This window comes from Tetrao urogallus (assembly GCF_951394365.1).
Source record: "Tetrao urogallus genome assembly, contig: scaffold_151, whole genome shotgun sequence".
Taxonomy (NCBI): Eukaryota; Metazoa; Chordata; class Aves; order Galliformes; family Phasianidae; genus Tetrao; species Tetrao urogallus.
The window spans coordinates 8,387-33,645 of record NW_027639005.1 but is presented as its reverse complement, the minus strand read 5'-3'; the positions used below and the strand labels follow the sequence as shown (position 1 = coordinate 33,645).

At 52.8% G+C, this 25,259-nt stretch overlaps 1 pseudogene across 1 annotated transcript; it reads left to right on the top strand.

The window, feature by feature from the left end:
* The first annotated feature begins 161 nt into the window (after positions 1-161).
* LOC306957577 (V-type proton ATPase subunit B pseudogene) lies at positions 162-25,014 on the top strand (annotated as a pseudogene). Its single transcript has 3 exons — positions 162-386; positions 9,735-9,864; positions 24,860-25,014. The product of its transcript is annotated as a V-type proton ATPase subunit B pseudogene (transcript).
* The last annotated feature ends 245 nt before the right edge of the window (positions 25,015-25,259 follow it).

Here is a 25,259-nt window from a genome sequence, read left to right as displayed (position 1 = left end):
GCACAGTGGGGCAGCGCTGTGGGGCGGCGCTATGGAGCTGGATGGATCCCAAGCGCCGTGGGGCAGCACTGTGGGGCGGTGCTGTGGGGCAGCGCTATGGGGCAGCGCTATGGGGCAGCACAGTGGGGCAGCGCTATGGGGCAGCACAGTGGGGCAGCGCTATGGGGCAGCGCCATGGGGCAGCACAGTGGGGCACCGCTGTGGGGCGGCGCCGTGGAGCTGCATGGAGCCCAAGCGCCGTGGGGCCGCATGGCAGCGCGGTGGCTCATGGGTACCCGCAGATCTACCCGCCCATCAACGTGCTGCCGTCGCTGTCCCGCCTGATGAAATCCGCCATCGGGGACGGAATGACGAGGCGGGACCACGGCGACCTGAGCAACCAGCTGGTGGGAATGAGCGCAGAGCGGGGCATTGTGGGATGCGGCCTTACGGGATGGGCGGGATGCGGGCATGATGGGATGGGGGGCATGATGGGATTGGGCATTATGGGATGGGGGCATTATGGGATGGGGGCATTATGGGATGGCGGCATTATGGGATTGGGCATTATGGGATGGAGGGCATGATGGGATTGGGCATTATGGGATGGGGGCATGATGGGATTGGGCATTATGGGATGGGGGCATGATGGGATGGGGGGATGGGGGCATTATGGGATTGGGCATTATGGGATGGAGGGCATTATGGGATGGGGGCATTATGGGATGGGGGCATTATGGGATGGGGGGATGGGGGCATTATGGGATGGGGGGGATGGGGGCATTATGGGATTGGGCATTATGGGATGGAGGGCATTATGGGATTGGGGCATTATGGGATGGGGGGCATTATGGGATGGGGGCATTATGGGATGGGGGGATGGGGGCATTATGGGATGGGGGGGATGGGGGCATTATGGGATTGGGCATTATGGGATTGGGCATTATGGGATGGGGGGGATGGGGGCATTATGGGATGGGGGCATTATGGGATGGGGGGGATGGGGGCATTATGGGATTGGGCATTATGGGATGGGGGCATTATGGGATTGGGCATTATGGGATGGGGGGCATTATGGGATTGGGCATTATGGGATGGGGGCATTATGGGATGGGGGCATTATGGGATGGGGGCATGATGGGATGGGGGGATGGGGGCATTATGGGATGGGGGCATTATGGGATGGGGGCATTATGGGATGGGGGGCATTATGGGATTGGGGGGATGGGGGCATTATGGGATTGGGCATTATGGGATGGGGGCATTATGGGATGGGGGGCATTATGGGATTGGGCATTATGGGATGGGGGCATTATGGGATGGGGGCATGATGGGATGGGGGGATGGGGGCATTATGGGATGGGGGCATTATGGGATGGGGGCATTATGGGATGGGGGGCATTATGGGATGGGGGGCATTATGGGATGGGGGGGATGGGGGCATTATGGGATGGGGGCATTATGGGATGGGGGCATTATGGGATGGGGGGGATGGGGGCATTATGGGATTGGGGGGGGATGGAGGCATTATGGGATTGGGCATTATGGGATGGAGGGCATTATGGGATGGGGGCATTATGGGATGGGGGGGATGGGGGCATTATGGGATTGGGGGGGGATGGGGGCATTATGGGATTGGGCATTATGGGATGGAGGGCATTATGGGATGGGGGCATTATGGGATGGGGGGATGGGGGCATTATGGGATGGGGGGGATGGGGGCATTATGGGATTGGGCATTATGGGATGGGGGCATTATGGGATGGGGGGGATGGGGGTATTATGGGATGGGGGGCAATTATGGGATGGGGGCGATGGGGGCATTATGGGATTGGGGCATTATGGGATGGGGGCATTATGGGATGGGGGCATTATGGGATGGGGGGGATGGGGGCATTATGGGATGGGGGGCAATTATGGGATGGGGGCGATGGGGGCATTATGGGATTGGGGCATTATGGGATGGGGGCATTATGGGATGGGGGCATTATGGGATGGGGGCATTATGGGATTGGGGCGGGATGGGGGGGATAGGGGCATTATGGGATGGGGCATTATGGGATTGGGGGGGGATGAGGGCATTATGGGATTGGGGCATTATGGGATTGGGGGGGGATGGGGGCATTATGGGATTGGGGCATTATGGGATTGGGGGGGATGGGGGCATTATGGGATTGGGGCACTATGGGATGGGGGCACTATGGGATGGGGGCATTATGGGATGGGGCATTATGGGATTGGGCATTATGGGATGGGGACATTATGGGATGGGGTATTATGGGATGGGGACATTATGGGATGGGGGCATTATGGGATGGGGGTATTATGGGATGGGGGCATTATGGGATGGGGGCATTATGGGATGGGGGGGATGAGGGCATTATGGGATGGGGGCATTATGGGATGGGGGAGGATGGGGGCATTATGGGATGGGGGGTGGCGGTGGGGTGGGGGTTGGGGGGTTGAGTTGGGGGGCAGGTAGGTGTTAGGGTTTCTATGGGGTTTCTATGGGGTTTCTGTGCACTGTGGGGTTTCCATGTGTTTCCATGTGGTTTCCATGGGTTTCCATGTGGTTTCCATGGGGTTTCCATGGGGTTTCCATGGGGTTTCCATGGGCTTTCTATGGGGTTTCTATGGGGTTTCTGTGCACTGTGGGGTTTCCATGGGTTTCCATGTGGTTTCCATGTGGTTTCCATGGGGTTTCCTGGGATTTCTATGGGGTTTCTATGCACCATGTGGTTTCCATGGGGTTTCCATGGGGTTTCTATGGGGTTTCCATGGGTTTCTATGGGGTTTCTATGGGGTTTCTGTGCACTGTGGGGTTTCCATGTGGTTTCCATGTGTTTCCATGTGGTTTCCATCTGGTTTCCATGTGGTTTCCATGGGGTTTCCATGTGGTTTCCATGGGTTTCTATGGGGTTTCTATGGGGTTTCTGTGCACTGTGGGGTTTCCATGTGTTTCCATGTGTTTCCATGTGGTTTCCATGGGTTTCCATGGGGTTTCCTGGCATTTCTATGGGGTTTCTATGCACCATGGGGTTTCCATGGGGTTTCTATGGGGTTTCCATGGGTTTCTATGGGGTTTCTGTGCACTGTGGGGTTTCCAAGGGGTTTCCATGTGGTTTCCATGTGTTTCCATGTGGTTTCCATGGGTTTCCATGGCGTTTCCATGGGGTTTCTATGGGGTTTCTATGGAGTTTCTGTGCACCATGGGGTTTCCATGGGGTTTCCATGGGGTTTCCTGGGATTTCTATGGGGTTTCTATGCACCATGGGGTTTCTATGGGGTTTCCATGGGGTTTCTATGGGGTTTCCATGGGTTTCTATGGGGTTTCTGCGCACTGTGGGGTTTCCATGTGGTTTCCATGTGTTTCCATGGGTTTCCATGTGGTTTCCATGTGTTTCCATGGGTTTCCATGTGGTTTCCATGTGGTTTCCATGTGTTTCCATGTGGTTTCCATGTGGTTTCCATGGGGTTTCCTGGGATTTCTATGGGGTTTCTATGCACCATGGGGTTTCCATGGGGTTTCTATGGGGTTTCCATGTGTTTCCATGGGTTTCCATGGGGTTTCTATGGGGTTTCTATGGGGTTTCTGTGCACTGTGGGGTTTCCATGTGTTTCCATGTGTTTCCATGTGGTTTCCATGTGTTTCCATGTGTTTCCATGTGGTTTCCATGTGGTTTCCACGTGTTTCCATGTGGTTTCCATGTGTTTCCATGTGGTTTCCTTGTGGTTTCCATGGGTTTCCATGGGGTTTCCATGGGGTTTCTATGGGGTTTCTGTGCACTGTGGGGTTTCCATGTGTTTCCATGTGGTTTCCATGGGTTTCCATGTGTTTCCATGTGTTTCCACATGTTTCCATGTGGTTTCCATGTGGTTTCCATGTGTTTCCATGTGTTTCCATGTGTTTCCATGTGGTTTCCATGGGTTTCCATGTGGTTTCCATGTGTTTCCATGTGGTTTCCATGGGTTTCCATGTGGTTTCCATGTGTTTCCATGTGGTTTCCATGTGTTTCCATGTGTTTCCATGTGTTTCCATGTGGTGTCCATGTGTTTCCATGTGTTTCCATGTGTTTCCATGTGGTTTCCATGTGGTTTCCATGTGGTGTCCATGTGTTTCCATGTGGTTTCCATGTGGTTTCCATGTGGTTTCCATGTGTTTCCATGTGGTTTCCACATGTTTCCATGTGTTTCCACGTGTTTCCATGTGGTTTCCATGTGGTTTCCATGTGTTTCCATGTGTTTCCATGTGTTTCCATGTGTTTCCATGTGGTTTCCATGTGTTTCCATGTGTTTCCATGTGGTTTCCATGTGTTTCCATGTGTTTCCATGTGGTTTCCATGTGGTTTCCATGGGGTTTCCTGGGATTTCTATGGGGTTTCTATGCACCATGGGGTTTCCATGGGTTTCTATGGGGTTTCTATGGGGTTTCTGTGCACTGTGGGGTTTCCATGTGTTTCCACGTGTTTCCATGTGTTTCCATGCGGTTTCCATGTGTTTCCATGTGGTTTCCATGTGGTTTCCATGTGTTTCCATGTGGTTTCCATGTGGTTTCCATGGGGTTTCCTGGGATTTCTATGGGGTTTCTATGCACCATGGGGTTTCCATGGGGTTTCTATGGGGTTTCTGTGCACTGTGGGGTTTCCATGTGTTTCCATGTGGTTTCTATGGGTTTCCATGTGTTTCCATGTGTTTCCACATGTTTCCATGTGGTTTCCATGTGGTTTCCATGTGTTTCCATGTGTTTCCATGTGGTTTCCACGTGTTTCCATGTGGTTTCCATGTGGTTTCCATGTGTTTCCATGTGTTTCCATGTGGTTTCCACGTGTTTCCATGTGGTTTCCATGGGTTTCCATGTGTTTCCATGTGTTTCCACATGTTTCCATGTGGTTTCCATGTGTTTCCATGTGTTTCCATGTGGTTTCCATGTGTTTCCATGTGGTTTCCATGTGTTTCCATGTTGTTTCCATGTGTTTCCATGTGTTTCCATGTGTTTCCATGTGTTTCCATGGGTTTCCATGTGTTTCCATGGGTTTCCATGTGTTTCCATGTGTTTCCATGTGGTTTCCATGTGTTTCCATGTGGTTTCCATGTGGTTTCCATGGGGTTTCCTGGGATTTCTATGGGGTTTCTATGCACCATGGGGTTTCCATGGGTTTCTATGGGGTTTCTATGGGGTTTCTATGGGGTTTCTGTGCACTGTGGGGTTTCCATGTTTTTCATGGGTTTCCATGTGTTTCCATGGGGTTTCCATGGGGTTTCTATGGGGTTTCTATGGGGCTTCCATGTGTTTCCATGTGTTTCTATGGGGTTTCTGTGCACTGTGGGGTTTCCATGTGTTTCCATGTGGTTTCCATGTGTTTCCATGTGTTTCCATGTGTTTCCATGTGGTTTCCATGGGTTTCCATGTGTTTCCATGTGGTTCCATGTGGTTTCCATGTGGTTTCCATGTGTTTCCATGTGTTTCCATGTGGTTTCCATGTGTTTCCATGTGTTTCCATGTGTTTCCATGTGTTTCCATGGGTTTCCATGTGGTTTCCATGTGGTTTCCATGTGTTTCCATGGGTTTCCATGTGGTTTCCATGTGGTTTCCATGGGGTTTCCTGGGATTTCTATGGGGTTTCTATGCACCATGAGGTTTCCATGTGTTTCCATGGGGTTTCCATGGGTTTCTATGGGGTTTCCATGGGGTTTCTATGGGGTTTCTATGGGGTTTCTGTGCACTGTGGGGTTTCCATGTGGTTTCCATGTGGTTTCCATGTGTTTCCATGGGGTTTCCATGTGGTTTCCATGTGTTTCCATGTGGTTTCCATGTGTTTCCATGTGTTTCCATGTGGTTTCCATGTGGTTTCCATGTGTTTCCATGTGGTTTCCATGTGGTTTCCATGTGGTTTCCATGTGTTTCCATGTGGTTTCCACGTGTTTCCATGTGTTTCCACGTGTTTCCATGTGTTTCCATGTGGTTTCCATGTGTTTCCACGTGTTTCCATGTGGTTTCCACGTGTTTCCATGTGTTTCCATGTGTTTCCATGTGTTTCCACGTGTTTCCATGTGGTTTCCACGTGTTTCCATGTGTTTCCATGTGTTTCCATGTGGTTTCCATGTGGTTTCCATGTGTTTCCATGTGTTTCCATGTGGTTTCCATGTGGTTTCCATGTGTTTCCATGTGTTTCCATGTGGTTTCCATGTGGTTTCCATGTGTTTCCATGTGGTTTCCACGTGTTTCCATGTGGTTTCCATGTGGTTTCCATGTGTTTCCATGTGTTTCCATGTGGTTTCCACGTGTTTCCATGTGGTTTCCATGGGTTTCCATGTGTTTCCATGTGTTTCCACATGTTTCCATGTGGTTTCCATGTGTTTCCATGTGTTTCCATGTGGTTTCCATGTGTTTCCATGTGTTTCCATGTGTTTCCATGTGGTTTCCATGTGTTTCCATGTGTTTCCATGTGTTTCCATGTGTTTCCATGGTTTTCCATGTGTTTCCATGGGTTTCCATGTGTTTCCATGTGTTTCCATGTGGTTTCCATGTGTTTCCATGTGTTTCCATGTGGTTTCCATGTGGTTTCCATGGGGTTTCCTGGGATTTCTATGGGGTTTCTATGCACCATGGGGTTTCCATGGGTTTCTATGGGGTTTCTATGGGGTTTCTATGGGGTTTCTGTGCACTGTGGGGTTTCCATGTTTTTCATGGGTTTCCATGTGTTTCCATGGGGTTTCCATGGGGTTTCTATGGGGTTTCTATGGGGCTTCCATGTGTTTCCATGTGTTTCTATGGGGTTTCTGTGCACTGTGGGGTTTCCATGTGTTTCCATGTGGTTTCCATGTGTTTCCATGTGGTTTCCATGGGTTTCCATGTGTTTCCATGTGGTTTCCATGTGGTTTCCATGGGTTTCCATGGGGTTTCCTGGGATTTCTATGGGGTTTCTCTGCACCATGGGGTTTCTATGGGGTTTCCATGGGTTTCTATGGGGTTTCTGTGCACTGTGGGGTTTCCATGTGTTTCCATGTGGTTTCCATGTGTTTCCATGGGGTTTCCATGGGGTTTCTATGGGGTTTCCATGGGTTTCCATGGGGTTTCTATGGGGTTTCTGTGCACTGTGGGGTTTCCATGTGTTTCCATGTGGTTTCCATGTGTTTCCATGTGTTTCCATGTGTTTCCACGTTTTTCCATGTGGTTTCCATGTGGTTTCCATGGGTTTCCATGGGGTTTCCTGGGATTTCTATGGGGTTTCTGTGCACTGTGGGGTTTCTATGGGGTTTCCATGTGGTTTCCATGGCTTTCCATGGGTTTCTATGGGGTTTCTATGGGGTTTCTGTGCACTGTGGGGTTTCCATGTGTTTCCATGTGGTTTCCATGGGTTTCCATGGGTTTCTATGGGGTTTCTATGGGGTTTCTGTGCACTGTGGGTTTTCCATGTGGTTTCCATGTGGTTTCCATGGGGTTTCCTGGGATTTCTATGGGGTTTCTCTGCACCATGGGGTTTCTATGGGGTTTCCATGGGTTTCTATGGGGTTTCTATGGGGTTTCTGTGCACTGTGGGTTTTCCATGTGGTTTCCATGTGGTTTCCATGTGGTTTCCATGGGGTTTCCATGGGTTTCTATGGGGTTTCTGTGCACTGTGGGGTTTCCATGTGTTTCCATGTGTTTCCATGTGGTTTCCATGTGGTTTCCATGGGTTTCCATGGGGTTTCCTGGGATTTCTATAGGGTTTCTCTGCACCATGGGGTTTCTATGGGGTTTCCATGGGTTTCTATGGGGTTTCTGTGCACTGTGGGGTTTCCATGTTTTTCCATGGGTTTCCATGTGTTTCCATGTGGTTTCCATGGGGTTTCTATGGGGTTTCTATGGGGTTTCTGTGCACTGTGGGGTTTCCATGTTTTTCCATGGGTTTCCATGTGTTTCCATGTGGTTTCCATGGGGTTTCTATGGGGTTTCTATGGGGTTTCTGTGCACTGTGGGGTTTCCATGTGGTTTCCATGTGTTTCCATGTGGTTTCCATGTGGTTTCCACGTGTTTCCATGTGTTTCCATGTGTTTCCATGTGGTTTTCATGTGGTTTCCATGTTGTTTCCATGTGGTTTCCATGTGTTTCCATGTGGTTTCCACGTGTTTCCATGTGGTTTCCATGTGGTTTCCACGTGTTTCCATGTGTTTCCACGTGTTTCCATGTGTTTCCATGTGGTTTCCATGTGTTTCCACGTGTTTCCATGTGGTTTCCATGTGTTTCCATGTGTTTCCATGTGTTTCCATGTGTTTCCACGTGTTTCCATGTGGTTTCCACGTGTTTCCATGTGTTTCCATGTGTTTCCATGTGGTTTCCATGTGGTTTCCATGTGTTTCCATGTGTTTCCATGTGTTTCCATGTGTTTCCATGTGTTTCCATGTGGTTTCCATGTGTTTCCATGTGGTTTCCACGTGTTTCCATGTGGTTTCCATGTGGTTTCCATGTGGTTTCCATGTGGTTTCCACGTGTTTCCATGTGTTTCCACGTGTTTCCATGTGTTTCCATGTGGTTTCCATGTGTTTCCACGTGTTTCCATGTGGTTTCCATGTGTTTCCATGTGTTTCCATGTGTTTCCATGTGTTTCCATGTGTTTCCACGTGTTTCCATGTGGTTTCCACGTGTTTCCATGTGTTTCCATGTGTTTCCATGTGGTTTCCATGTGGTTTCCATGTGTTTCCATGTGTTTCCATGTGTTTCCATGTGTTTCCATGTGGTTTCCATGTGTTTCCATGTGGTTTCCACGTGTTTCCATGTGGTTTCCATGTGGTTTCCATGTGGTTTCCATGTGGTTTCCATGTGTTTCCATGTGTTTCCATGTGTTTCCATGTGTTTCCATGTGGTTTCCATGTGGTTTCCATGTGTTTCCATGTGTTTCCATGTGTTTCCATGTGTTTCCATGTGTTTCCACGTGTTTCCATGTGGTTTCCATGTGTTTCCATGTGTTTCCATGTGTTTCCATGTGTTTCCATGTGTTTCCACGTGTTTCCATGTGGTTTCCATGTGTTTCCATGTGTTTCCATGTGTTTCCATGTGTTTCCATGTGTTTCCACGTGTTTCCATGTGGTTTCCACGTGTTTCCATGTGTTTCCACGTGTTTCCATGTGGTTTCCATGTGGTTTCCATGTGTTTCCATGTGTTTCCATGTGTTTCCATGTGTTTCCATGTGGTTTCCATGTGTTTCCATGTGGTTTCCACGTGTTTCCATGTGGTTTCCATGTGGTTTCCATGTGGTTTCCATGTGGTTTCCATGTGTTTCCATGTGTTTCCATGTGTTTCCATGTGTTTCCATGTGGTTTCCATGTGGTTTCCATGTGTTTCCATGTGTTTCCATGTGTTTCCATGTGGTTTCCATGTGTTTCCATGTGGTTTCCACGTGTTTCCATGTGGTTTCCATGTGGTTTCCATGTGGTTTCCATGTGGTTTCCATGTGTTTCCACGTGTTTCCATGTGTTTCCACGTGTTTCCATGTGGTTTCCATGTGGTTTCCACGTGTTTCCATGTGTTTCCACGTGTTTCCATGTGGTTTCCATGTGTTTCCATGTGTTTCCATGTGTTTCCATGTGGTTTCCACGTGTTTCCATGTGTTTCCATGTGGTTTCCACGTGTTTCCATGTGGTTTCCATGGGTTTCCACGTGTTTCCATGTGGTTTCCATGTGGTTTCCACGTGTTTCCATGTGTTTCCACGTGTTTCCATGTGTTTCCATGTGGTTTCCCTGTGCTTCCCGCGCTCGGTCCCGCTCCGGCCCGCAGTACGCGTGCTACGCCATCGGGCGGGACGTGCAGGCCATGAAGGCGGTGGTGGGCGAGGAGGCGCTGGCGGCCGACGACCTGCTGTACCTCGAGTTCCTGCACAAGTTCGAGCGGCACTTCATCGCGCAGGGTGCGGGGGGGGGAGGCGGGATGGAAGGGGGGAGGCGCGACCCGAGGCCCGGCCGCAGGGAGGCGGCAGCTCGGCCCTGAAGCGGCGGCGTGCGGCCTAAAGGCCCGCGGCCTCCCGGGGGTCGCGGAGCGCGGCCTGCAGGCGGGGAGGCGCCACGGCGCGGAGAGCCGGCAGTGGGGAAGGGCCTGCAGCGGCTCCGGGAGCCCCGGGACAGCGGAGCGAAGGCAGCCGAGGCCGGGAGCGGCCGAGCCGTGCGGCGCTGCGAGGCCGGGCTGAGGGCAGCGGCAGGCATGGGGAGCGGGAAGGCGGAGGGAACTGCAGCCCCACCGGGACCACAGAGACCCACACAGACCCACACAGACCATAGAGACCCATAGAGACCCACAGAGACCCACAGAGACCCATAGAGACCATAGAGACCCACAGAGACCCACAGAGACCATAGAGACCCACAGAGACCCACAGAGACCATAGAGACCCACAGAGACCCACAGAGACCCACAGAGACCATAGAGACCCACAGAGACCCACAGAGACCCACAGAGACCCATAGAGACCCACAGAGACCCACAGAGACCATAGAGACCCACAGAGACCCACAGAGACCCACAGAGACCATAGAGACCCACAGAGACCCACAGAGACCCACAGAGACCCATAGAGACCCACAGAGACCCACAGAGACCCATAGAGACCATAGAGACCCACAGAGACCCACAGAGACCCACAGAGACCCATAGAGACCCACAGAGACCCACAGAGACCATAGAGACCCACAGAGACCCACAGAGACCCACAGAGACCATAGAGACCCACAGAGACCCACAGAGACCCACAGAGACCCATAGAGACCCACAGAGACCCACAGAGACCCATAGAGACCCATAGACACCCACAGAGACCATAGAGACCCACAGAGACCCACAGAGACCCATAGACACGCAGAGACCCATAGACACCCACAGAGACCCACAGAGACCCACAGAGACCCATAGAGACCCACAGAGACCCATAGAGACCCATAGACACCCACAGAGACCCATAGAGACCCACAGAGACCCACAGAGACCCACAGAGACCCATAGAGACCCACAGAGACCCACAGAGACCCACAGAGACCCACAGAGACCCATAGAGACCATAGAGACCCATAGACACCCACAGAGACCATAGAGACCCACAGAGACCCACAGAGACCCATAGACACACAGAGACCCATAGACACCCACAGAGACCCACAGAGACCCATAGAGACCATAGAAACCCACAGAGACCCACACAGACCATAGAGACCCACAGAGACCCATAGAGACCCACAGAGACCCACAGAGACCCATAGACACGCACAGAGACCCATAGACACCCACAGAGACCCACAGAGACCCACAGAGACCCATAGAGACCCACAGAGACCCATAGAGACCCATAGACACCCACAGAGACCCACAGAGACCCATAGACACCCACAGAGACCCACAGAGACCCACAGAGACCCATAGAGACCCACACAGACCCACAGAGACCCACAGAGACCCATAGAGACCCACATAGCCCCGTACAGACCCATGCAGACCCACAGAGACCCACAGAGACCCATAGAGACCCATAGATTCACATGGAGCCCCATAGAGACCCATAGAGCCCCATATAGACCCATACAGACCCATAGAGCCACATAGAGACCCATAGAGACCCACAGAGACCCATAGAGACCCACAGGGACCCACAGAGACCCACAGAGCCCCGTACAGACCCATACAGACTCACAGAGACCCATAGAGACCCACAGAGACCCACAGGGACCCATAGAGCCCCGTACAGACCCATAGAGCCACACAGAGACCCATAGCGTCACGTAGAGCCCCATAGAGACTCATAGAGCCCCATAGAGCTACATGGAGACCCACAGAGCCCCATAGAGACCCATACAGACCCATAGAGCCACATAGAGACCCACAGAAACCCAAAGAGACCCACAGAGACCCATAGAGACCCATAGAGACCCACAGAAACCCATAGAGATCCATACAGACCCACAGAGACCCATAGACACCCACAGAGCCCCATGGAGACCCATAGAGCCACATAGAGACCACATAGAGACCTGTAGAGACCCATAGAGTCCCATACAGACCCATACAGACCTATACAGCCACGTAGAGACCCACAGTGACCCATAGAGATCCACAGAGCCACGTAGAGCCCCATAGAGTGATATAGAGACCCGTACAGCCCCATAGAGACTCATAGGGCCACACAGAGTCATATAGAGACCCATAGAGCCACATAGAGACCCGTAGAGCCCCATAGAGACCCATAGGGCCACATAGAACCCCATAGAGCCCCATAGAGACCCATAGAGCCCCATACAGATCCATACAGACCCATACGGCCACATAGAGCCATATGGAGACCCATACAGACATACAGAGCCACACAGACACCCATACAGACCCATAGAGACCCATGGGCCACATAGAACCCCGTAGAGCCATATAGAGACCCATAGGGCCACATAGAGCCCCATAGAGCCATATAGAGACCCATAGAGCCACATAGAGCCCCATAGAGACCCATAGGGCCACATAGAACCCCATAGAGCCACATAGAGACCCATAGAGCCCCATACAGATCCATACAGACCCATAGGGCCACATAGAGCCATATGGAGACCCATAGAGCCATACAGAGCCACACAGACACCCATACAGACCCATAGAGACCCATAGGGCCACATAAAGCCCCGTAGAGCCACATAGAGACCCATACAGACCCATAGAGACCCATGGGTCCACATAAAGCCCCATAGAGCCCCGTAGAGACCCATACAGACCCATAGAGACCCATAGGGCCACATAGAACCCCGTAGAGCCATATAGAGACCCATAGAGCCCCATACAGACCCATAGGGCCACATAGGTCCACATAAAGCCCCATAGAACCACATAGAGCCCCACAGAGTCCCATAGAGCCCCATAGAGTCCCATAAAGTCCCATAGAGCCAAATAGAGACCCATACAGACCCATAGGGCCACATAGAGCCCCATAGAGCCCCATAGAGACCCATAGGGCCACATAGAGCCACATGGAGCCATATGGAGACCCATACAGACATACAGAGCCACACAGACACCCATACAGACCCATAGAGACCCATAGGTCCACATAAAGCCCCATAGAGCCCCGTAGAGCCCCACACAGACCCATAGAGCCCCATAGAACCACATAGAGCCCCACGGAGTCCCATAGAGCCACATAGAGACCCACAGAGACCCATAGAGACTGACCGAGCCACATAGAGCCATGTAGAGACCTATAGAGTCCCATACAGACCCATAGAGCCCCGTAGAGCCCCATAGAGCCACATAGAGACCACATAGAGAGCCGCTCAGACGCTCCGGAGCCCTGTAGAGACCCATAGAGTCCCATACAGACCCATACAGACCTATACAGCCACGTAGAGACCCACAGTGACCCATAGAGATCCACAGAGCCACGTAGAGCCCCATAGAGTGATATAGAGACCCGTACAGCCCCATAGAGACTCATAGGGCCACACAGAGTCATATAGAGACCCATAGAGCCACATAGAGACCCGTAGAGCCCCATAGAGACCCATAGGGCCACATAGAACCCCATAGAGCCACATAGAGACCCATAGAGCCCCATACAGATCCATACAGACCCATAGGGCCACATAGAGCCATATGGAGACCCATACAGACATACAGAGCCACACAGACACCCATACAGACCCATAGAGACCCATGGGTCCACATAAAGCCCCATAGAGCCATATAGAGACCCATACAGACCCATAGAGACCCATAGGGCCACATAGAACCCCGTAGAGCCATATAGAGACCCATAGAGCCCCATAGAGACCCATAGGGCCACATAGAACCCCGTAGAGCCATATAGAGACCCATAGAGCCCCATACAGACCCATAGGGCCACATAGGTCCACATAAAGCCCCATAGGACCACATAGAGCCCCACAGAGTCCCATAGAGCCCCATAGAGTCCCATAAAGTCCCATAGAGCCAAATAGAGACCCATACAGACCCATAGGGCCACATAGAGCCCCATAGAGCCCCATAGGGCCACATAGAGCCACATGGAGCCATATGGAGACCCATACAGACATACAGAGCCACACAGACACCCATACAGACCCATAGAGACCCATAGGGCCACATAAAGCCCCATAGAGCCCCGTAGAGCCCCACACAGACCCATAGAGCCCCATAGAACCACATAGAGCCCCACGGAGTCCCATAGAGCCACATAGAGACCCACAGAGACCCATAGAGACTGACCGAGCCACATAGAGCCATGTAGAGACCTATAGAGTCCCATACAGACCCATAGAGCCCCGTAGAGCCCCATAGAGCCACATAGAGACCTCATAGAGAGCCGCCCAGACGCTCCGGAGACCTGTAGAGACCCATAGAGTCCCATACAGACCCATACAGACCTATACAGCCACGTAGAGACCCACAGTGACCCATAGAGATCCACAGAGCCACGTAGAGCCCCATAGAGTGATATAGAGACCCGTACAGCCCCATAGAGACTCATAGGGCCACACAGAGTCATATAGAGACACATAGAGCCACATAGAGACCCATAGAGCCCCATAGAGACCCATAGGGCCACATAGAACCCCATAGAGCCCCATAGAGACCCATAGAGCCCCATACAGATCCATACAGACCCATAGGGCCACATAGAGCCATATGGAGACCCATACAGACATACAGAGCCACACAGACACCCATACAGACCCATAGAGACCCATGGGTCCACATAAAGCCCCATAGAGCCCCGTAGAGACCCGCAGAGACCCATAGAGACCCATAGGGCCACATAGAACCCCGTAGAGCCATATAGAGACCCATAGAGCCCCATACAGACCCATAGGGCCACATAGGTCCACATAAAGCCCCATAGAACCACATAGAGCCCCACAGAATCCCATAGAGCCCCATAGAGTCCCATAAAGTCCCATAGAGCCAAATAGAGACCCATACAGACCCATAGGGCCACATAGAGCCCATAGAGCCCCATAGGGCCACATAGAGCCACATGGAGCCATATGGAGACCCATACAGACATACAGAGCCACACAGACACCCATACAGACCCATAGAGACCCATAGGGCCACATAAAGCCCCATAGAGCCCCGTAGAGCCCCACACAGACCCATAGAGCCCCATAGAACCACATAGAGCCCCACAGAGTCCCATAGAGCCACATAGAGACCCACAGAGACCCATAGAGACTGACCGAGCCACATAGAGCCATGTAGAGACCTATAGAGTCCCATACAGACCCATAGAGCCCCGTAGAGCCCCATAGAGCCACATAGAGACCTCATAGAGAGCCGCCCAGACGCTCCGGAGACCTGTAGAGACCCATAGAGTCCCATACAGACCCATACAGACCTATACAGCCACGTAGAGACCCACAGTGACCCATAGAGATCCACAGAGCCACGTAGAGCCCCATAGAGTGATATAGAGACCCGTACAGCCCCATAGAGACTCATAGGGCCACACAGAGTCATATAGAGACCCATAGAGCCACATAGAGACCCGTAGAGCCCCATAGAGACCCATAGGGCCACATAGAACCCCATAGAGCCCCATAGAGACCCATAGAGCCCCATACAGATCCATACAGACCCATAGGGCCACAGAGAGCCATATGGAGACCCATACAGACATACAGAGCCACACAGACACCCATACAGACCCATAGAGACCCATGGGTCCACATAAAGCCCCATAGAGCCATATAGAGACCCGTAGAGACCCATAGAGACCCATGGGCCACATAGAACCCCGTAGAGCCATATAGAGACCCATAGGGCCACATAGAGCCCCATAGAGCCATATAGAGACCCATAGAGCCACATAGAGCCCCATAGAGACCCATAGGGCCACATAGAACCCCATAGAGCCACATAGAGACCCATAGAGCCCCATACAGATCCATACAGACCCATAGGGCCACATAGAGCCATATGGAGACCCATAGAGCCATACAGAGCCACACAGACACCCATACAGACCCATAGAGACCCATAGGGCCACATAAAGCCCCGTAGAGCCACATAGAGACCCATACAGACCCATAGAGACCCATGGGTCCACATAAAGCCCCATAGAGCCCCGTAGAGACCCATACAGACCCATAGAGACCCATAGGGCCACATAGAACCCCGTAGAGCCATATAGAGACCCATAGAGCCCCATACAGACCCATAGGGCCACATAGGTCCACATAAAGCCCCATAGAACCACATAGAGCCCCACAGAGTCCCATAGAGCCCCATAGAGTCCCATAAAGTCCCATAGAGCCAAATAGAGACCCATACAGACCCATAGGGCCACATAGAGCCCCATAGAGCCCCATAGGGCCACATAGAGCCACATGGAGCCATATGGAGACCCATACAGACATACAGAGCCACACAGACACCCATACAGACCCATAGAGACCCATAGGGCCACATAAAGCCCCATAGAGCCCCGTAGAGCCCCACACAGACCCATAGAGTCCCATAGAGCCACATAGAGACCCACAGAGACCCATAGAGACTGACCGAGCCACATAGAGCCATGTAGAGACCCATAGAGTCCCATACAGACCCATAGAGCCCCGTAGAGCCCCATAGAGCCCCATAGAGACCTCATAGAGAGCCGCCCAGACGCTCCGGAGACCTGTAGAGACCCATAGAGTCCCATACAGACCCATACAGACCTATACAGCCACGTAGAGACCCACAGTGACCCATAGAGATCCACAGAGCCACGTAGAGCCCCATAGAGTGATATAGAGACCCGTACAGCCCCATAGAGACTCATAGGGCCACACAGAGTCATATAGAGACCCATAGAGCCACATAGAGACCCGTAGAGCCCCATAGAGACCCATAGGGCCACATAGAACCCCATAGAGCCCCATAGAGACCCATAGAGCCCCATACAGATCCATACAGAACCATAGGGCCACATAGAGCCATATGGAGACCCATACAGACATACAGAGCCACACAGACACCCATACAGACCCATAGAGACCCATGGGTCCACATAAAGCCCCATAGAGCCCCGTAGAGACCCATACAGACCCATAGAGACCCATAGGGCCACATAGAACCCCGTAGAGCCATATAGAGACCCATAGAGCCCCATACAGACCCATAGGGCCACATAGGTCCACATAAAGCCCCATAGAACCACATAGAGCCCCACAGAGTCCCATAGAGCCCCATAGAGTCCCATAAAGTCCCATAGAGCCAAATAGAGACCCATACAGACCCATAGGACCACATAGAGCCCCATAGAGCCCCATAGAGCCCCATAGGGCCACATAGAGCCACATGGAGCCATATGGAGACCCATACAGACATACAGAGCCACACAGACACCCATACAGACCCATAGAGACCCATAGGTCCACATAAAGCCCCATAGAGCCCCGTAGAGCCCCATACAGACCCACAGAGTCCCATAGAGCCACATAGAGACCCACAGAGACCCATAGAGACTGACCGAGCCACATAGAGCCATGTAGAGACCTATAGAGTCCCATACAGACCCATAGAGCCCCGTAGAGCCCCATAGAGCCACATAGAGACCACATAGAGAGCCGCCCAGACGCTCCGGAGACCTGTAGAGACCCATAGAGTCCCATACAGACCCATACAGACCTATACAGCCACGTAGAGACCCACAGTGACCCATAGAGATCCACAGAGCCACGTAGAGCCCCATAGAGTGATATAGAGACCCGTACAGCCCCATAGAGACTCATAGGGCCACACAGAGTCATATAGAGACCCATAGAGCCACATAGAGACCCGTAGAGCCCCATAGAGACCCATAGGGCCACATAGAACCCCATAGAGCCCCATAGAGACCCATAGAGCCCCATACAGATCCATACAGAACCATAGGGCCACATAGAGCCATATGGAGACCCATACAGACATACAGAGCCACACAGACACCCATACAGACCCATAGAGACCCATGGGTCCACATAAAGCCCCATAGAGCCATATAGAGACCCGTAGAGACCCATAGAGACCCATAGGGCCACATAGAACCCCGTAGAGCCATATAGAGACCCATAGAGCCCCATACAGACCCATAGGGCCACATAGGTCCACATAAAGCCCCATAGAACCACATAGAGCCCCACAGAGTCCCATAGAGCCCCATAGAGTCCCATAAAGTCCCATAGAGCCAAATAGAGACCCATACAGACCCATAGGGCCACATAGAGCCCCATAGGGCCACATAGAGCCACATGGAGCCATATGGAGACCCATACAGACATACAGAGCCACACAGACACCCATACAGACCCATAGAGACCCATAGGTCCACATAAAGCCCCATAGAGCCCCGTAGAGCCCCACACAGACCCACAGAGTCCCTTAGAGCCACATAGAGCCCCACAGAGTCCCATAGAGCCACATAGAGCCCCACGGAGTCCCATAGAGCCACATAGAGACCCACAGAGACCCATAGAGCCACATAGAGACCCACAGAGACCCATAGAGACTGATAGAGCCACATAGAGCCATGTAGAGACCTATAGAGTCCCATACAGACCCATAGAGAACCATAGGTCCACATAAAGCCCCATAGAGCCCCGTAGAGCCCCATACAGACCCACAGAGTCCCATAGAGCCACATAGAGACCCACAGAGACCCATAGAGACTGACCGAGCCACATAGAGCCATGTAGAGACCCATAGAGTCCCATACAGACCCATAGAGCCCCGTAGAGCCCCATAGAGCCACATAGAGACCTCATAGAGAGCCGCCCAGACGCTCCGGAGACCTGTAGAGACCCATAGAGTCCCATACAGACCCATACAGACCTATACAGCCACGTAGAGACCCACAGTGACCCATAGAGATCCACAGAGCCACGTAGAGCCCCATAGAGTGATATAGAGACCCGTACAGCCCCATAGAGACTCATAGGGCCACACAGAGTCATATAGAGACCCATAGAGCCACATAGAGACCCGTAGAGCCCCATAGAGACCCATAGGGCCACATAGAACCCCATAGAGCCCCATAGAGCCCCATAGAGCCCCATACAGATCCATACAGACCCATACGGCCACATAGAGCCATATGGAGACCCATACAGACATACAGAGCCACACAGACACCCATACAGACCCATAGAGACCCATGGGTCCACATAAAGCCCCATAGAGCCCCGTAGAGACCCATGCAGACCCATAGAGACCCATGGGCCACATAGAACCCCGTAGAGCCATATAGAGACCCATAGGGCCACATAGAGCCCCATAGAGCCATATAGAGACCCATAGAGCCACATAGAGCCCCATAGAGACCCATAGGGCCACATAGAACCCCATAGAGCCACATAGAGACCCATAGAGCCCCATACAGATCCATACAGACCCATAGGGCCACATAGAGCCATATGGAGACCCATAGAGCCATACAGAGCCACACAGACACCCATACAGACCCATAGAGACCCATAGGGCCACATAAAGCCCCGTAGAGCCACATAGAGACCCATACAGACCCATAGAGACCCATGGGTCCACATAAAGCCCCATAGAGCCCCGTAGAGACCCATACAGACCCATAGAGACCCATAGGGCCACATAGAACCCCGTAGAGCCATATAGAGACCCATAGAGCCCCATACAGACCCATAGGGCCACATAGGTCCACATAAAGCCCCATAGAACCACATAGAGCCCCACAGAGTCCCATAGAGCCCCATAGAGTCCCATAAAGTCCCATAGAGCCAAATAGAGACCCATACAGACCCATAGGGCCACATAGAGCCCCATAGAGCCCCATAGGGCCACATAGAGCCACATGGAGCCATATGGAGACCCATACAGACATACAGAGCCACACAGACACCCATACAGACCCATAGAGACCCATAGGGCCACATAAAGCCCCATAGAGCCCCGTAGAGCCCCACACAGACCCATAGAGTCCCATAGAGCCACATAGAGACCCACAGAGACCCATAGAGACTGTCCGAGCCACATAGAGCCATGTAGAGACCCATAGAGTCCCATACAGACCCATAGAGCCCCGTAGAGCCCCATAGAGCCCCATAGAGACCTCATAGAGAGCCGCCCAGACGCTCCGGAGACCTGTAGAGACCCATAGAGTCCCATACAGACCCATACAGACCTATACAGCCACGTAGAGACCCACAGTGACCCATAGAGATCCACAGAGCCACGTAGAGCCCCATAGAGTGATATAGAGACCCGTACAGCCCCATAGAGACTCATAGGGCCACACAGAGTCATATAGAGACCCATAGAGCCACATAGAGACCCGTAGAGCCCCATAGAGACCCATAGGGCCACATAGAACCCCATAGAGCCCCATAGAGCCCCATAGAGCCCCATACAGATCCATACAGACCCATACGGCCACATAGAGCCATATGGAGACCCATACAGACATACAGAGCCACACAGACACCCATACAGACCCATAGAGACCCATGGGCCACATAGAACCCCGTAGAGCCATATAGAGACCCATAGGGCCACATAGAGCCCCATAGAGCCATATAGAGACCCATAGAGCCACATAGAGCCCCATAGAGACCCATAGGGCCACATAGAACCCCATAGAGCCACATAGAGACCCATAGAGCCCCATACAGATCCATACAGACCCATAGGGCCACATAGAGCCATATGGAGACCCATAGAGCCATACAGAGCCACACAGACACCCATACAGACCCATAGAGACCCATAGGGCCACATAAAGCCCCGTAGAGCCACATAGAGACCCATACAGACCCATAGAGACCCATGGGTCCACATAAAGCCCCATAGAGCCATATAGAGACCCGTAGAGACCCATAGAGACCCATAGGGCCACATAGAACCCCGTAGAGCCATATAGAGACCCATAGAGCCCCATACAGACCCATAGGGCCACATAGGTCCACATAAAGCCCCATAGAACCACATAGAGCCCCACAGAGTCCCATAGAGCCCCATAGAGTCCCATAAAGTCCCATAGAGCCAAATAGAGACCCATACAGACCCATAGGGCCACATAGAGCCCCATAGAGCCCCATAGGGCCACATAGAGCCACATGGAGCCATATGGAGACCCATACAGACATACAGAGCCACACAGACACCCATACAGACCCATAGAGACCCATAGGGCCACATAAAGCCCCATAGAGCCCCGTAGAGCCCCACACAGACCCACAGAGTCCCATAGAGCCACATAGAGCCCCACGGAGTCCCATAGAGCCACATAGAGACCCACAGAGACCCATAGAGACTGACCGAGCCACATAGAGCCATGTAGAGACCTATAGAGTCCCATACAGACCCATAGAGCCCCGTAGAGCCCCATAGAGCCACATAGAGACCTCATAGAGAGCCGCCCAGACGCTCCGGAGACCTGTAGAGACCCATAGAGTCCCATACAGACCCATACAGACCTATACAGCCACGTAGAGACCCACAGTGACCCATAGAGATCCACAGAGCCACGTAGAGCCCCATAGAGTGATATAGAGACCCGTACAGCCCCATAGAGACTCATAGGGCCACACAGAGTCATATAGAGACCCATAGAGCCACATAGAGACCCGTAGAGCCCCATAGAGACCCATAGGGCCACATAGAACCCCATAGAGCCCCATAGAGACCCATAGAGCCCCATACAGATCCATACAGAACCATAGGGCCACAGAGAGCCATATGGAGACCCATACAGACATACAGAGCCACACAGACACCCATACAGACCCATAGAGACCCATGGGTCCACATAAAGCCCCATAGAGCCATATAGAGACCCGTAGAGACCCATAGAGACCCATAGGGCCACATAGAACCCCGTAGAGCCATATAGAGACCCATAGAGCCCCATACAGACCCATAGGGCCACATAGAGCCATATGGAGACCCATACAGACATACAGAGCCACACAGACACCCATACAGACCCATAGAGACCCATAGGGCCACATAAAGCCCCGTAGAGCCACATAGAGACCCATACAGACCCATAGAGACCCATGGGTCCACATAAAGCCCCATAGAGCCATATAGAGACCCGTAGAGACCCATAGGGCCACATAGAACCCCGTAGAGCCATATAGAGACCCATAGAGCCCCATACAGACCCATAGGGCCACATAGGTCCACATAAAGCCCCATAGAACCACATAGAGCCCCACAGAGTCCCATAGAGCCCCATAGAGTCCCATAAAGTCCCATAGAGCCAAATAGAGACCCATACAGACCCATAGGGCCACATAGAGCCCCATAGAGCCCCATAGGGCCACATAGAGCCACATGGAGCCATATGGAGACCCATACAGACATACAGAGCCACACAGACACCCATACAGACCCATAGAGACCCATAGGGCCACATAAAGCCCCATAGAGCCATATAGAGACCCATACAGACCCATAGAGACCCATGGGTCCACATAAAGCCCCATAGAGCCATATAGAGACCCGTAGAGACCCATAGAGACCCATAGGGCCACATAGAACCCCGTAGAGCCATATAGAGACCCATAGAGCCCCATACAGACCCATAGGGCCACATAGGTCCACATAAAGCCCCATAGAACCACACAGAGCCCCACAGAGTCCCATAGAGCCCCATAGAGACCCATAAAGTCCCATAGAGCCAAATAGAGACCCATACAGACCCATAGGGCCACATAGAGCCCCATAGAGCCCCATAGGGCCACATAGAGCCACATGGAGCCATATGGAGACCCATACAGACATACAGAGCCACACAGACACCCATACAGACCCATAGAGACCCATAGGGCCACATAAAGCCCCATAGAGCCCCGTAGAGCCCCACACGGACCCATAGAGCCCCATAGAACCACATAGAGCCCCACGGAGTCCCATAGAGCCACATAGAGACCCACAGAGACCCATAGAGACTGACCGAGCCACATAGAGCCATGTAGAGACCCATAGAGTCCCATACAGACCCATAGAGCCCCGTAGAGCCCCATAGAGCCACATAGAGACCTCATAGAGAGCCGCCCAGACGCTCCGGAGCCCTGTAGAGACCCATAGAGTCCCATACAGACCCATACAGACCTATACAGCCACGTAGAGACCCACAGTGACCCATAGAGATCCACAGAGCCACGTAGAGCCCCATAGAGTGATATAGAGACCCGTACAGCCCCATAGAGACTCATAGGGCCACACAGAGTCATATAGAGACCCATAGAGCCACATAGAGACCCGTAGAGCCCCATAGAGACCCATAGGGCCACATAGAACCCCATAGAGCCCCATAGAGCCCCATAGAGCCCCATACAGATCCATACAGACCCATAGGGCCACATAGAGCCATATGGAGACCCATACAGACATACAGAGCCACACAGACACCCATACAGACCCATAGAGACCCATGGGTCCACATAAAGCCCCATAGAGCCCCGTAGAGACCCATACAGACCCATAGAGACCCATGGGCCACATAGAACCCCGTAGAGCCATATAGAGACCCATAGGGCCACATAGAGCCCCATAGAGCCATATAGAGACCCATAGAGCCACATAGAGCCCCATAGAGACCCATAGGGCCACATAGAACCCCATAGAGCCACATAGAGACCCATAGAGCCCCATACAGATCCATACAGACCCATAGGGCCACATAGAGCCATATGGAGACCCATAGAGCCATACAGAGCCACACAGACACCCATACAGACCCATAGAGACCCATAGGGCCACATAAAGCCCCGTAGAGCCACATAGAGACCCATACAGACCCATAGAGACCCATGGGTCCACATAAAGCCCCATAGAGCCATATAGAGACCCGTAGAGACCCATAGGGCCACATAGAACCCCGTAGAGCCATATAGAGACCCATAGAGCCCCATACAGACCCATAGGGCCACATAGGTCCACATAAAGCCCCATAGAACCACATAGAGCCCCACAGAGTCCCATAGAGCCCCATAGAGTCCCATAAAGTCCCATAGAGCCAAATAGAGACCCATACAGACCCATAGGGCCACATAGAGCCCCATAGAGCCCCATAGGGCCACATAGAGCCACATGGAGCCATATGGAGACCCATACAGACATACAGAGCCACACAGACACCCATACAGACCCATAGAGACCCATAGGGCCACATAAAGCCCCATAGAGCCATATAGAGACCCATACAGACCCATAGAGACCCATGGGTCCACATAAAGCCCCATAGAGCCATATAGAGACCCGTAGAGACCCATAGAGACCCATAGGGCCACATAGAACCCCGTAGAGCCATATAGAGACCCATAGAGCCCCATACAGACCCATAGGGCCACATAGGTCCACATAAAGCCCCATAGAACCACACAGAGCCCCACAGAGTCCCATAGAGCCCCATAGAGACCCATAAAGTCCCATAGAGCCAAATAGAGACCCATACAGACCCATAGGGCCACATAGAGCCCCATAGAGCCCCATAGGGCCACATAGAGCCACATGGAGCCATATGGAGACCCATACAGACATACAGAGCCACACAGACACCCATACAGACCCATAGAGACCCATAGGGCCACATAAAGCCCCATAGAGCCCCGTAGAGCCCCACACGGACCCATAGAGCCCCATAGAACCACATAGAGCCCCACGGAGTCCCATAGAGCCACATAGAGACCCACAGAGACCCATAGAGACTGACCGAGCCACATAGAGCCATGTAGAGACCCATAGAGTCCCATACAGACCCATAGAGCCCCGTAGAGCCCCATAGAGCCACATAGAGACCACATAGAGAGCCGCTCAGACGCTCCGGAGGCGCCGCCCGCCGCCTTGCGCGCCGCTGGGCCGGGCTGCGGGCCGTGCGCCGCTCCGTGGAGCCGCCGCGAGGCCGCCGTGCTGCGCTTCCATCCCCCCCCTCCCCGTCCTCCCCGCAGGGCCCTACGAGAACCGCAGCATCTTCGAGTCGCTGGACCTGGGCTGGCAGCTGCTGCGCACCTTCCCGAGGCACCTCCTGAAGCGAATCCCCGACGACGTGCTGGCCGAGTTCTACCCCAGGGACGGCCGGGCGCCGGGGGGCACCGCGCTCTGAGCCCCGGGGCATCGCGGAGCCGCAACCCGGCGCCGACCGCCGGGGCTCCGAGCCGCGCATCGGGCAGTAAAGGATCGCAGCGCCGCTGGGCCTCGGGGGTGTCGCTGTCACAACCGGTGTCCCCAAAACGACGGCGGGTCACCACCGCCATGGCGCCACCATCCCATAGCAGTGTCCCCATCCCATAGCAGTGTCCCCATCCCATAGCAGTGTCCCCATCCCATAGCAGTGTCCCCATCCCATTG